General features: G+C 40.9%; 1 pseudogene; it reads left to right on the plus strand.

The window, feature by feature from the left end:
* The first annotated feature begins 1,589 nt into the window (after nt 1-1,589).
* LOC114906825 lies at nt 1,590-2,312 on the plus strand (annotated as a pseudogene).
* The last annotated feature ends 10,465 nt before the right edge of the window (nt 2,313-12,777 follow it).

The raw sequence follows: 12,777 nt of genomic DNA on the forward strand, positions 1-12,777 counted from the left end.
CAGATGGATGGGCAATAACTGGCCTACTAGACAGGAGAAAGCTGAATGGCAAGAGCCTGTAAGAAGCAAAGCCAAAAATCTGGTTTGATGGAGCCACCGAGGCCCCAAGAGTCTCAGCAGTAGAGGCACCAGCTGCCTCCAAAGGGGTGTGGACAAGACTGACACCAGGAGGAGTGATTAAGAATCTGTTTAAGGAATACTTGGACCTAGATTCCCTATGGTATCCTGCACCGCCAGTGACTATGCCTTCTCAACTCAGTACAAGACTGAAGGTTTATTCTCAGAAGAGGTTGAGTGAGACTGCTCTGGATGAGGGAATACTGGACACAGCTGAGGGCACTCGTGACAACTAGAAAGCAGGGAGGCTAAGAGGGGCATCTGCAGACCAACTAGTGGCACCGCCAGCAACATTTGACCCCCGGAATGCTGCATGTGAGCTGGCAGGAGAAAGGAGCCTTCCTCTTTGGGTAAATGGATCAGCCCAGGAGACAGTGTCTACAGGCACTGGGGTAACTGTGGTAAGAGTGATGTCCACATCCTAATCCCTGACGCCTGTGACTATGTTAGGTTACATGGCAAAGGGGAATTAAGGTAGCAGATGGCATTAAGGTTGCTAATCAGCCAAGCACAATAGGGAGAGTGTCCTGGGTTATCCAGGTGGGCCAGTGTCATCACCAGGCTCTTTCGAAGTGGAAGAGAGAAGCAGAAGAGGTCAGAGTGATGTGATATGAAGAAGACTTGACCCACTGTTACTGGCTTTGAAGAGGGAAGGAGAGGGCCAAGGGTCAAGGAATACAAGTGGCTTTTAGAACCTGGAAAAGGGAAGGAAATGGACTGTTCCCCGGAGGCTCCAGAAAGGAATGCAGCCCTGCCGACAAGCTAATTTTAGCCCAGCAAGACGGAGTCAGACGTTTGACCTCCAGAACTGTAAGATAGGAAATTTGTGTTGCTTTCAGCAGCCAAGTTTGTGGTAATTTGTTACCGTTGCAATAGAAAACTAGTGCAGACACAGACTGTTGGGGGAGCCCAACGGTGAATCTCATTTCTTGCAGATCCCACACATACACTTTCATTCCTCAGACAGGAACTTTTTAGGACTTCTGCCACTAACTTTTTAGGACTTCTCTTGAAAATGGACAGCCAAGGAGTAACAGATATTTGAAGGAAGTATCTAACATAAAAGGCAAAGTTCAAAATTAATAAACACCACAGAGGGTAGAGACCATTCAGGGTGCAGAAGAAAATGTAACAAACAAACAAAACTCTCAGAGAAATAAGAGAAGATATTGCATCCATGAAACAAGAACAGAGTGCTCTTGAAAAGGAGCATTCGCAAGACTTAAAGCACCCTTAGAATTTAAAAATATAATAGAATAAATAAATATTAAATAGAATGGTAGAGAAATAAAGTTTTAAAAACTCCAAAAGAGAGGTCAGTGGCAACCCATCGACATGGATCTCTGTTAAAGATATCAAGAATAGGTCTTACTTTAAGAGATACCAAGTAAAATTTAAAAGAAAACAAGAGGGTAAAATTGATTGCTATGCTCAGAAACACTTGGTACTCCAGGACAAAAGTTAAGTACAACACAACCAAATAAAGAATGATCGTCCATGTGACCAACAGAGGTATCATTTGTCAAATCTCTTATGCCTGAATAGAAGGGCGTATGATATTCTGCGGAGATAATGCTCATGAACCCCCAAAGCATGGTGTGACGGTTGGCCTGACAGATATGCTGCGGCATTCTGTCCTGGCCTCCTGCTGGCCCGCAGCCTTCTCAGTTGGTTTTACATGGACAAGATATAAATACAATGAGGAAAGCTTTGATGGTCAGCCTGGTACCTTCACCTGCTATTTGAACTAAAATTTTGCCAGAACTACCACTGGAAATAAAGTTTTCGGGGCTCTGAGGGGAGTTGTGGATGGAGGCTTATCAATGCCTCACAGTACCAAATTGTTCCCTGGTTACGACTCAGAAAGCAGGGAATTCAAAGCAGAAGTACCTCAGAAGCACATTGTGGCTCAGAACGTTACAGATGATATGAGTTACCTTATGGAAGATGCTAACAAGAAACAATTCTCCCAATACATAAAGAACAACATAGCTGCAGACATGATGGAGGAGATGTACACGAAAACTGTACCACTGTATGAGAGAATCCAGCCTATCAGAAGAAGCCTAAGAAAGAAGTTAAAAAAAAAAAAAAGAATTGGAACTGTTCCAGAATGTCTCTTGCTCAGAAGAAAGATCAAGTAGCTCAGCAGGCAAGCTGCCTCAGAGCTCAGGAGTGGACCACTGAGAGATAAATCAAACCACATTTTCCTATGAAGATTTTTCAGATAAAGACAATAAATTTATTGACAAAGCAGCGAAAACCACCACCACCACCAACAACAAAAACCTTCGTAAAAGTAAAACAAGCGAAAACAGTTTTTAAAATAAGAGAAAATAAGATTAAAAAAAATTATCTGTAAAGGATATCCAATAGAAGTCCCATAATAAGTAGAAAAGTTATTAGATTGAGTCAACATGCAATTAGATGAATGAAAAAGGACCCCCACTGAGATATATCATTGTCCTTTTTTTTCCAGAAGTCCAGTAACAGAGATGATTCTAAAAAATTCTAGAGAAGAAAACCTGATTATGGACAAAGGATCAGGCATCAGAAGGTCTCAGAGGTCTTAAAAATAATATTGGAAGTAGAAAAGCAGTGCCTTAACAATTCTGAAGAAAATAACTTCCACCTTAGAATTTCCATCCACGCTGTTAGACAGGTCTGCAGACGGGGTAGCATTTCAAACATTCAAAGTCTCAAAAAGTTGCTGCCTATGCACCCTTTTCCAGGAACCTACTAGAGAATACCCTCCAAAATGAGGAGAAAGCAAGAGGACACCAGTAGACAAGAAAGAGGGCATTCTACAGAAGAAAGTAGCCAAGGGAACCTCAGAGTGATTACTATGCAACAGGGCCAGAGAAGACCGAGTCCAGATTGAATAGAAGGATGGAGGGCTCCAGAGGGATGACTCCAAGGGGGTGGGGGAAGAAATTGATCATTCATCTGTTGTTCTTAGGAAATGTATACTTACTGCAGAGTTTGGAGCTGAATAACTGGCAAGCACATAGAAAAGCTTTAGCAAACAACTCAAAACAAGACAATTACTCTGAGGAGCAGAGCAAAAATCCTCATGTAAGAAAGAAAATATAATCCTAGTTCACTATGAGATCTAGTTATAAGTAAACGTCCATCATTATAATAGGGTCAATATTAAATACTCATTTAACTCTGACTGGTGATATATGATATGTCTATGTAAAGAGGATGGTGGCGAGGGAGAGTACCTATGTGTACGTATACTACTTGTGTGTAGCAGATTGCAAAAATGGCCACAATTTTCTTCTCCCTGTATCCTTCACGATGAGACTTTATAGCACCTCCCATCAAGAGGTGGAGTCTATTCCTCTTCCACTCAAATCCAGCTGGCCTTGTGAGAGAATGAAGTGGTAGTACCAGAAAGCCAGTTCTGAGCCTGGGCCTCAGGAAGCTGCGTGTGCTTCCACTCGGGCCCCTGGGACCCTGCCCATCCTCTGTGTGAACATGCCTGGCCTCTCCTGCTAGAGGATGGAAGACCACGAGGAGAATGGAAGAGCCCCCCTAGCTGAGGCCACTCTGGTCAGCCAGCCCCCAGCCACCCCAGTAACTGACCACAGCTGACCATGAGCTCAGCCAAGACCAGAATTGCCCAGCCCAGTCCAGTTCAAACGGCTGATCCACAGAATTGTGAGTACATAAATGGCTGGTTTAAGCCAGTACATTTGGGGATGATTTGTTACACAGCAAAAACGAATTGATACTATGCGTACATGTGCCAGTATGTCTACAGGAGGATGTTAATGCGGTAAAGTGAAGTTTTTGTGTTCTATAGTGGGAAATCATTACATCTATCTAAATCTGAAAAAGCAAGCAACACAAGAGAAGCAGGTTGTTTAGAAACATGATGACAGAAGCAGTGAATGGATTTTAAAATGGATATCCAAGGAGTGTAAATCAGGGGTCGGGACGGATAGAGGTTTTCATTACAGGCTGTGTAGAATTGTTTGATTTTTAAAAATTAAGTACACATTTCATTTTGATAAAACTGCAAATTAAGTGGAAATAAAAAAGAAAAATAACTAAATTTCCCAGTTATTGGTAGTCAGCTGGTGTAGAGCATCGGCCATTGCCAGCAGTAGTCACGTGTTCAACAAATGCCCCAGCAGCTGGAGGAATTTCCTACTAACACCTTAAGCCACAACCAACCCAGTTTTCCCTTTTGATTAGTATTCAGTCTTCTAGCTTGCATACTTGTGGTTAGTACACAGTGGGAGAATAGGAAAAAAAGCACATGAAAAGTTAGATGCTGAGTCGCAGACACTGCAGGTGTTCTTCACGTTGGTAGTCTCCATCCTAACAGAGTCAAATAAGGACCACAAACATCAAAACATAATGGAAAACTAGCTGCAACCAAAAGCAGGGCATGGAAAAACTGGTCACTAAAAATCATTCTGTGGTAACATTGTTGAACTGGCCTGGGGAAAAGATGGAGCAAATCCCTGTGCTCAACACAGCGAAGTGGCACTATGAACTCAAAACACACACAACTGCAGTAACAATATCTATTGTCAGACAGTCACCCTCTTCTTCCCTCCTAGTATACTTTCTGTGCTTTAAATGTACTTTTATCTTTGTAATGATTCTTTTTAAGTCAGCTTATAGAATTCTCTTTCCTCTGTTACATTGGGAGAAAGTAAGTGATATTTTGAGAAGACACAGAAGGTAAAAATAAGATACTAGATTCTAAATGATGTGTTTATTAGTCAGAATAGATAGATGCTGTAGTAATGAAAGCCCCCAAGTCTCTAGGACTTAACATCACAGGCTACATCTTCAAAGTTAGGTCTTCAGAAGAACTCTGGTTATCTAATTCACTCAAGATCCGAGCTGATACACCCTGCCATGAGCACTTCCTCTCAAAGCTGACCGGAAGTGACACTCATCACTTCTGCTCGTATTTTTTTAGCCACCTTCACATGGCTGTGTCTAAATTCAAATGGGTGGGAAAATGCAATTCTACCAAGTACCCAGAAGGAGAACTGGAATATTTGTGACATATGCCAACTCAATATGCTATTCTCCCTGCTGTTCAACATAGTCATACGTCACCTAGAATATAAGTGAGTTATGTGTATTTTTAATCCAAAGTATAGGGACTTTTCCTCGATGAGTTTTGCTCTGGAAAATCATTGTGCTTTAGAAGCAGATGGTGCATCTGACTAAGGGGGAGGGCCTGGGAGGTTACATGAGGTTTGAAAGTTATGTAAAGTAATGTGGTTTCCTTTTTTTTTTCTTCCTGCGGCTTAATGATACAGCACAGTATTTGTAGACCAATCCTGGTCTTCCTCAAGTGGTTTCTATAACAAGATAATTTTCTTTCACCCGATCACAAAGCAGTTTGCTTTTGCTTCCAAGTAAAGCCTTATTTTCGCCTAAATTTTGAAGACTGTGACTATAAGGGCACACCACTTTCTGCCTGTTTAAGAAATAATCAGGGGGCTTCCCTGGTGGCACAGTGGTTAAGAATCCGCCTGCCAATGCACGGGACACGGGTTCGAGCCCTGGTCTGGGAAGATCCCATGTGCCACAGAATAACTAAGCCCGTGCACCACAACTACTGAGCCTGCGCTCTAGAGCCCACGAGCCAAAACTACCGAGCCCGTGAGCCACAACTACTGAAGGCTGTGCACCTATAGCCTGTGTTGCGCAGCAAGAGAAGCCGCCTCAATGAGAAACCCGCGCAACAAAGAGTAGCCCCCGCGCAGCAATGAAGATCGAATGCAGACAAACAAGAAGATTAATTAATTAATTATTTTTTTTAAAAAGAAATAATCCGAGGTGGTCTGGATGTAAAAATGCTAATGCATGCATGAGAAAACTTTATTTAAATCTCAAAGCAACAGTTGCACTTTGAGAAGGAGAGGTTCAGGTGAGCAGGGCCTGTGGATCTGGAGGATCAAAGCAGAGTTTTCAGATGAGACACTGGAGTGGTGAAGGTGGGGAGTAGGTTTCCGTCCCTGGGGACCAAGGAAGGAAACTTATTTTCCTACTGTTATTTTTGAAGAACTTCAGTGTATAAGCACTGGGCTTCTCTCTTGCATCAGGATGGAAATAGAGAAGTAGGGGTTCTAAATATTTAGCCGAAGTCCCAAAACCCTTTGATACTACAGCTTCGAATATGTCATGCATCACATCCAAGTATGGTTACACTTCCTTGCTAAAATCCAAACAACCAGGAAGCTGAAATAATCAGAACCCTTTATTGCCTGGCAGTAAGAAAATAACACATGGCAAGGAAATCAGTTGAAATCAGGCACACCTTCAAGAGAAAAGCAATTATCAGAATGTTACAGGGTCGGGACTGATCTCAGCCAAATTTCTTAACTTCTTTAAAACATACGGCACATTCAGGCAGAAATAAACTTCGCTGAGATGAACCATTTACCACATGTGGCTCATTTTGAACTCTAAAATCTTTATTATGGAAGGTTCCATCTAGTCAGAATTATAAGCAGTAAGTTCTTTAACATGAGGCCTAAGGAGATCTGTTGTGAATATTTGTTGTGGATACTCAGACCCATAAGTATGTGCCTTAAACTTTAAACCATCTATTCAGGGTTCTGAGAGAACCCTCTAGTTCTTACTCATGAACATGCTGGTGACGTGTGACAACCAGGGGTCTGAAGGAGTGATCTGAGCTGGTCTGCTAAAATCGCCTCTATGTGAGAACCTTGGGGCTAGACCACTTCTGTCTTACAGAAATATGATGCAGGACGTAAGTGTGAGCCTCAGAAGTAATTTTAATTTTTCTAATAGCTACATTAAAGAAATGTAAAAATAAACTAGCAAAATAAATTGTAATATTTTTTATTTAACCCAATATATCCAAAATATTATCATTTCAACAGGTAACAATATAAGAAATTATTCATGAGGTATTTTCCATAGTGTTTTTTTTCCCCTGCTAAATCTTTGAAATCTGGTGTATAATTTACACTACAGGACACCTCAGCATGGATGAACGTCCCTTCAAGAGCTCAGTAGCTACATGTGGCTAGTGGCTATCTTGTTGGATAACACAGGTCTAGATGGCTGTTAAGGACTTTGTGTTTGTCCCTCCAAAATTTATGTGTTGAAACCTAACCCCCAATGGACGGTATCAGGAGGTGGATTTGGGATGTAATTATGTTTAGATAAGGTCATGAGGATGGAGTTCCCCCCGCCCTCACCCTGCCATGCTGGGTTAGTGTCCTTATAGGAAGAGACTAGAGCTTGTTCTCTCGGCCATGTGAGGATACAAGGGGAAGACAGCTGTTTGCAAACCAGGAAGAGGGCCCCACCAGACACCAGTTCTGCCAAAGCCTTAATCTTGGACTTCAGCCTCGAGAACTGAGAGAAATAAATGTTGTGTAAGCTCCCCCAGTCATGGTATTCTGTGATAGCAGCCTGAGCAGACTTAAGTCAGTGGCTTTGCTTTTTTCCACTATCAGTTTGAATGCCATGGTTCTCTGTCTCTGTAGTTAGAATGTAAGTATTAGAAAGGCAGGGACCAAAACTTATGCTCGCAGCCGTAAATCCATTGCCTAGCACAGTGCCTGACACGAAATCAGCACCTGTTGTTGAATGAACATGAGTACGTGTATGCACTCTGTCAGCTGTGCCCTCTTGCTTCCTGTGGTGATGGAAAGGGCAGATAGAACACAGGCATTTCTGCTTAGTCACTTCATGCCAGTCTTGTGTGGGTACATTTGTACCTAAAGAATTGCCCAATGAGAACTAAAGATATGACTGCTTTGATTTATCAAAAAAAATTACATTCGGGAGGAGGATGAAATAGGTAAAGGGAATCAGCTGTATGATGATGGATGGAAACTAAATTCTGGGTGGTGAGCAAGCTGTAGTGTATATAGAAGTAGAAATATAATGTTGTACACGTGAAACTTATATGTTATAAACCAGTGTTACCTGAATAAAAAAATAAATTTAAAAATTATATTCAGAATATGATTACTGTTAAATACATTGTATGAAACAGTAAACATTGTTATTGCCAATTTATCACAATGTTGGGTTAATTCAGATTCTCTACCAAGCATTCTGGAGGAATGGTAAATTTGTAATTTTGTTGTTTTGTTTCATCGTATTAGGTTTTTGGATGAATCCTATTCTAATCCTGGTTAATAGAACTGTGTGCAACAAAGAGGGTAAAAGAAACCTCAGTGATGGCCATTCTTCCCTGTAAAGACCTTTTTTTTTTTCATTTAAGAGTACCATTTAGAGAATTAAAACAGGTCGCAGAGTAACACTTGAATATGAGCTAGCATAGCTGGGTCTGTTTCTTCCTCGGTACGAATGATCTCTTCTTTGTATGTATTTTCCTTTGTGTTGTTTCATCTGTGAGTCTTCTTTCCCAACAACCATCTCCAAAAATGCTGATGAAATGATGACACCTCCACAGCAAATGATTTTCCTTTAATTCTTTCATTCTAAAACAGAGAGTTTTCGAAATTTTCTAATCCCATCTCCTTTCCAAATCTTCAAGATCATCAAACTTCTTTCGGGTGGGGAGCTTTTTAAAAAGATTAAAGGGACAGAAAATGTAGACAATGGAAATGACAAGAAGTATAATAAATAAAGAGGAGGATGAGATTCGGGACATTTCCAAACAGGAAATAAAAAGCAATATGGAGTGTGCCAGGCGGTTGATTAGTAAACATATGTTATTTTTCTTGAAAAAGAAGTATTAAAGGACTTCACCTCCAGAGATTATATTTCATTGGCTCTGGTGTGGGTCCTGATCATTGCATGTTTTTAAGTCTCATGGGTGATTTTGATGATCAACCATAGTTAAGAACCAGTGGTTTAATTTCCTATATAAATTAAAAGAGGGGATATATAATAGGGAGATATATCCTAAAATCCGTTGTTTTTCTCTTGTGAGACCTTCTCTGGGCAAAGTGAGATCTTGTCCAGTAGTAGGTCCTGGACATAAATGAGGGTTAATGAGAAATACTTTGAGCTAAAATTGAAGACAGCTAGGTTTGATTTTGTTACTGACAACCTGTCTTTAAACAAGTCATTTATTCTCGCAGTCAGTTTTTCTACCTGCAAAATGGATTTTGCAAGCAATGGCCCTTACTTTATGTTTGTTGAAAATGGGATTTGAAATGTATTTAGGCTGTGGAAGTTACCTTAATTGAAACTGTGATGTCAGTAATTACTCATTGGTATATAAAACAAAAGATCAGACTTGCTTCTCAATATTTCCCCCCAAACATTTTCTTGCTACTTTATTCATTTGTGGAAGATCCTTTTTATTGTTCTCATGAGAAACCATCCTAAGACTTAGTCTAAGGATGGAGGCATAGACAGACACAGCAGGATCACAGACACACAACAGAGATAGGCACAAATACACGTGGTTTCTCTGATAGCTAGTAAAATCTCAAATTAACACAAAATTAGTTCCAAAAAATTATTTCTTTATTGTTTTATAGTACATTTTCAAATATATGTTTTTTTCCCTTATTTGGATAATATTTCATAATTAATGCATAAAAATTTAAGGCATTTAAAGCATTCTTCTGTTAACATTTTTTAAATGGTAGGGCTAATTTCAATGAGACAAAAGAAAACTGTGGTTAATAACTAAGTGTGAAAACATGGCTAGTTAGAATTAATTTGCATATGTAAACTTAATGTTTCTTTTATTCAAATCGAGAAATTTGCGTAAAAATTGAAGGGCGTTTCTTTTATGTCATGTTTTCATTTTGTTAAAGCTCTGATACTTTACGTATCGCAATGGCTCCAAGCAGTTATTGTTCTGATATAACAGGGTGTTATAGTGATAGCTCAGATTTTGTGGTGAATTCATTTTCGTGGAAAGCCAGTACTATATACTCCATCAAGTGTGTTCAGGATCTATCTTCAGAGAAGATAGATAGAAAAAACACATACTTATGTATCTGTAAAAATCAGAATGATCTAGAAAGATGGAAGGTAGTATCAGCCAGCATTGGGCTGTCTTGCCAAGAGGATACTTCTCTGATTGGTTTATCACTCACGAGAAGAGGCACACACGTGGAAGCCATCTCAGATCGAAGCCAGCACATATGCCTCTTGTAAAATACCACCCTCTGAGGCAGTGGAGAAAAGCTCTTTATTCCCATCCCCACCCCATTTCCTGCAACTTGTGAAGTCACAGAATTTGGGGAAATAGTGACGCTTCCTGGCCTAGATTTAGCACCATCTGGGAACTAGAATGAGCCGCCTGGTGCTGCCACCACCGCTTTCATCTGCCACATTCTCGGAAATTCATCACCCATAGGGTGATTCTAGCCAATACAAGTCACTCTCATCCACGGGCAAGAGAAAGAAAGACTAGGAAGTGAGTCCTGCCCAAAACGTCCTCCTGGCTGCTTCTACGTGCTACCACATCCCGTGTAAAAAGGCCTTAGGCTGACTTCCAAGGCCACCAGTAATTTGGTTCCACTCTGCCTGCTTCTGTCCCCTGCCAAATTGGTCTCAGTGATCTCTGAACAGACTCCTCCCTGCCTCTGTCCTTACTGAGATTGTTGCTCTTCCCTGTTATCCTTCCAGGGGGCAGCCCAAGTCTCAAATCTCCAACAAGTCTTCCCTGATTCCTCCAGCTCACACTGCAGTTCCTCCCTTCTGACCTTACAATTTTGTCCGTAACAAGTAATTTAGAACCTAATTACATGCTAGGATGTATTGTCTTTTGACTGTTTCGTGTGTTAATTTTACTTCCCCAATTAAATTGTAAGCTCCAGGGGATAACTTTTGTGTCTAATGTCTGTGTGCTAAACTCTCACTTTCCCTTTCTTCTGGTAACCATTGGAGTTCTAAGTCCTCAATAGGTGTTCAATAATTCATAGCATCTTAGAGTTGGGACTTTTAAATCCAGATAATACATGGGCAAATAAACTCTGCTGTATTAGAGAAATAACCACTTCCATAATGCTCTGCCCTCTTCCTTCCCCCCTTCCTCCCTTCCCTCCCTCCTCCAGTCTTTCTTTTTTCCTTCCTCCTCCCCTCCCTCCTTCCTTTGCTTCCACATTTATGCTGAGTTGAAATCTCTCCACCTTTAACTTTTATTAATTTATTCATTCAACCAAGATTCTCGAGCACCTACTGGGAGGTGGACCTTGCCAGGATCTGGGGATATAAAGGTGACTATGACCTGGCTCAGTCTCCTGGGAAAGGCAAACCAGTGAACACAGGGCAATGTGAAAAGAATTATGCTGGAGGGAGGTTTAAAGTTGCTGAGAGAGCACCTACCTCCCCCTGAGGTCACAGCTTTGCAGTCTTGCAAGGTCAAAACAGATCATTACTAAGGCTTAACTAGCATTGATTCAATTGTGAAGACCTACTACAGATTCTTAGCAGGGAAATGACTAAGGCTGACTTAAAATCATACAAGGAAGTTTGCAAATTATGTACCAGTTGTTTTTGCATCATTTTCTTGATAGAAGCCGCAATCTGAGAGATGTTGTTTTGTCACCAACTTCTGCAATTTCTAAGACATTTTATCCCTTCCTGGGTTATCATAAAGAGTAGAGGTAATGTGTGTAAAGTGTCTACTGCTGCAGTAATGACAATTACGAGTAAAATAAGTTCAGTAGTACTGAGAGCTTACTATTACTATTGGATGCTATTAGATATTAGCAGAGATAGATGCTATCTTGAGCTATTCATCATATTAGCACTCTTAATTCTCACAAAATCCCAATGTACTACTATTACGGCTGATTTGTAAGTGAGAAACTGAGATTTAGAAGGTTAAGGAAGGTCACTCACTACGTGGCAAAGCTGGGATTCAAAACTGGGCAGTCTGGTGCCGGAGCCCAGCACCTGGCTTCTGCTACTATTGTCTGTAGGGCCAGGAGAACAGACGTTTAAAAGAGAAACTCTTAGAAAATTCGGTACACAGGCTCTTGGTCGTTTCCAGTGGGTGCGCTAAGCAGGAGGGACAGAGGATCACGCGTGAACGTGTAAGAGGGGCGAAGTGGGGATTAAGAGGACAGCTATTGGGCTATAGCACCGTCTGTCATGAACTCCAAACTCACACACAAACTCCTGGGGCCCACGTGAGCTCCCAGGCAACGCCATTTCTCTTCCACACTGCTGGTCTGCTATTAAACTTCCAGATTTCGCTTGCCTGGTTTTTAGAAACCAGGGTTCCTTTCTTGTTTTCTAATTCTGCCATCTTTACAGCAAACACAAGCAGTTTGGGAATTCTGTCTTCCCCCTCCACCCTTTCATCGTCATTTTCAACCAGGAACAGCAATAGATTCATTAGATGATAAGAGCTAACGCATGTTATTCCCAAACACCATGGTTTAAAGTAAGAATTACAGTTGTCCCTTGGTATCCACAGGGGACTTGTTCCAGCACCCATGCAGATACCCAAACCCAAGGATGCTCAAGTCCCTTGTATAAAATGGTGTAGTATTTGCATATAACTTATACACATCTTCCCTTATACTTTAAATCATCTCTAGATTACTTATAATACCAAATACAATGTAAATGCTATGTAAATAATTGTAAATACAATGCATATAATTTTTAGCACATGGCAAATTCAAGTTTTGCTCTTTCTGGAATTTTTTTTTTTTTGAGTATTTTCCATCCAAGTCTAGTTGAGTCTTGGGATGAGGA

Source organism: Monodon monoceros, unplaced genomic scaffold (genome assembly GCF_005190385.1).
Source record: "Monodon monoceros isolate NGI ecotype Baffin Bay Population unplaced genomic scaffold, NGI_Narwhal_1 Super_Scaffold_3, whole genome shotgun sequence".
Lineage (NCBI taxonomy): Eukaryota > Metazoa > Chordata > Mammalia > Artiodactyla > Monodontidae > Monodon > Monodon monoceros.